This window comes from Meriones unguiculatus, chromosome X, assembly GCF_030254825.1.
Source record: "Meriones unguiculatus strain TT.TT164.6M chromosome X, Bangor_MerUng_6.1, whole genome shotgun sequence".
NCBI lineage: Eukaryota > Metazoa > Chordata > Mammalia > Rodentia > Muridae > Meriones > Meriones unguiculatus.
In genome coordinates this window covers 19,047,919-19,050,850 of record NC_083369.1, presented here as the reverse complement: position 1 = coordinate 19,050,850, position 2,932 = coordinate 19,047,919, and the positions used below count along the sequence as shown (strand labels likewise).

General features: G+C 43.6%; 1 pseudogene; it reads left to right on the top strand.

Annotated features, from left to right (window-relative positions):
- Positions 1–452: 452 nt before the first annotated feature.
- Positions 453–2,676, top strand: LOC110541337 (poly(U)-binding-splicing factor PUF60-like; annotated as a pseudogene).
- The last annotated feature ends 256 nt before the right edge of the window (positions 2,677–2,932 follow it).

Here is a 2,932-nt window from a genome sequence, read left to right as displayed (position 1 = left end):
ATATCCCAAAGGAAGAAAGGGAAACAAGGTAGCCCTTTTAAAAGTACTTTTATATTTACAGTTTGGGCTTTTCCTCATGCTTTATTAGCATTATTTCACCTTAACTTTCCCACCTCATAGCAGAGGTTTGAAAGACAGCAATCAGAAGTTGATAGTAGTCTGCATTTTCTGTTGAAAGTTACACTGGGAACATTGGTTGTGTTTTGTTTTATAACCTCTTGGTGTTGATCTGTATAGATAGTATTTTGGAGGACACACGGAGATATTTTTATACATACAGTTAAATTATTGCACTCACTACCTGGAATCTCCGTATATTTTAGATTAAAAGTCTAGATATAATATTTACAATAAAAATGGACATTTGCATAGTCCTGTGAATTTTGGGGGGAAAAGATCTACCTCAAACTCTCCTCATCCTTGCCTCCCACTGTACAGTGCCAGGATTACAGATGTGTGCCACCAAGCTCAGCTATACTACTGTGAAGTTTTACGAATTTGACAATAAGGTAAATGTATCTCTGACAGGGATTTTAGGGCTATGTAGTAGTAGACGGTTAAATTGGCAAATACATAGGAAACTTTTCTATTGTGTTTCTTTCTGCATTTGTGTGGAGATCTAGATATTCAACTTGTGTGCCAACTCTCCATGCTGTCTAGGAGCCATTCCCCTCATCCTAATACATTTTAATTTGCAGTAACCTTAACTTACAGTAACCTTATAGCAACCTCAACTAGTGATGTTGAACAACCTATTTTTTAAGATTAATTTTCATTTTATCGTTATGTGTGTGCTGCCTGTGTGTATTCTGTGTATGTGATGCCTACAGAGGCCGGGAGAAAGTACTGGATCTGTTAAAACTAGAGGTATGGACAGCTGTAAGCTGGCAAATGAGTACCTGGAACAGAATCTGGCTTTTCTGCAAGGGCAACAAGTTTCCTTAACTGTGAGCCATTTTCAAGCCCTACACTAAACATTTTATGTGTCTGTTTGTCATTCGCTTAAATTCTATAGAAGGGTTTCTATTTTTTTCCTACTTATTAGCTTTTATATCTGTTTTTCTATTCTCAGGACTAGCTCTGCCAGGAATTTGAATTTCAAGGTTTCCCTCCCGTTTGTGTCTACACTTCTCTAATTCTTTCACATTGTTTTCCAAATTATTGTGTTAAATATATGAACTACTTGTCTGTCGTTCTCTGTTCAGCTAGGGCCTAGATTTCAGCTTCTGGAAAGAGAATGGAATCAAAGGTCCCAGATTTCAGGAACAGCTGGAGCTCTTCAGGGTGAGGTCAGGGTGTGGAAAGCTTTTCCCAGAGTGTTACAATTTAGCTCTTTTCCGGGATTAACAGTAGCAATGGAAACTCGGATGTTCCAAAGCCTATGGCAATACTAAAGTGTTAGAGTTTTTGGTTAAGCTGCTGTGCTAAGCATAGAAAAAGTGTGCCTGGTGGGCTTGCAGTCAAGACACAGGACTGGCGAGACCCAGGCCCAGCAGGCTGGAGGGAGGGCAGGTCCTGTGAGATGTGGCTCAATGGGGGATACATGACAAGTCTCAGGCAGCCATGGTAGAAGGCAGATGATATCATGTAGCAGGCAACCAGCCAGCATGTTTACTTGAAACCAGGGAATTATAAACCTTGGGCAGAGGGAGGGATTTCAAGGGTGAATGTGTTTGACTTGCTGAGGTCAAGAGTTCATGGATACTGGATTTGCATGTAGTGGTGCAGTGTCTCATTTTCCATGCAGTAGCCTCTGTACATCGAGACCTGTCTGATGACATTAAGAGTTTGTTTGAAGCCTTTAGCACGATCAAGTCTTGTACGCTGGCTGGGGACCCCACAACTGGCAAGGGGTATATGGTTTTATTGAATATGAGAAGGCCCAGTTGTCTCAGGATGTTGTGCCCTCCATGAACCTCTTTGATCTGGGTGATCAGTACTTGAGGATGGGTAAGGCCATCACATCCCCCATGCCCCTGCTAACACCTGCCACGCCTGGAGTTCTCCTGCCTGCTGCTGCTGTGGTCACAGCTTCAGCCACAGCTAAGATTACAGCTCAGGAAGCATGACTGGAGCAGTTGTTCTGGGTATTTTAGCCACCAGGCCTAGTGTCTCCTGCACTGACATTGGCCCAGCCTTTAGGGGCTCTACCCCAGGCTGTCATGGCTGCCCAGGCCCCTGGAGTCATCACAGGTGTGACCCCAGTCACTATTCCTTTGTGGGAGTGGTGAATCCCATCCTAGCCAGCCCACCAATGCTAGGTCTGTTGGAGCCCAAGTAAAAGGAGGTGTTTCCTGAGTCAGAGCTGCCAGAGATGTTGACTGAGCAGGAGCACATGAGCATTTCTGGCAGCAGTGCTTGCCACAGAAGCTACTCAGAAAACAGGATGGTTGTAAGCAACATGGTAGACCCCAAGGACATCGACGATGACGTGGAGGGAGAGGTGACAGAGGAGTGTGGCAAATTTGGTGCTGTGAACTGGGTCATTATTTACCAAGAAAAGCAGGTCGAGGATGAGGATCCAGAAATCACATCAACATTTCTGTGGAATTTTCAATATCTTCAGAAACTAACAGGTCCACCCAAGCCCTCAATGTGTGCTGGTTTGCTGATCACAAGGTGGTGGCCGAAGCGTATGATCAGGAGCACTTTGATAACAGTGATCTCTCTGTGTGACTTTGTCCTTATTTTCTGGACTTGCAGTTGCCCCTTATTTACCTGGGTTTTGTGGAGTGTTGATAGTGGTGTCCCTGGGACCAGGCAATCTCTTCCCAGCCCACCCTGTAGTGTACATAAAGGTACAGATACTACCCCTGAAAAGAAAATCCATGGATAGAAGGCTTAAAAAATGTATAAGGTGAAGCCTAAGATGAGACAATTTAAGCATCTATAATAATAAATACAATCACTTTGAGCACCCAACCTATTTAAT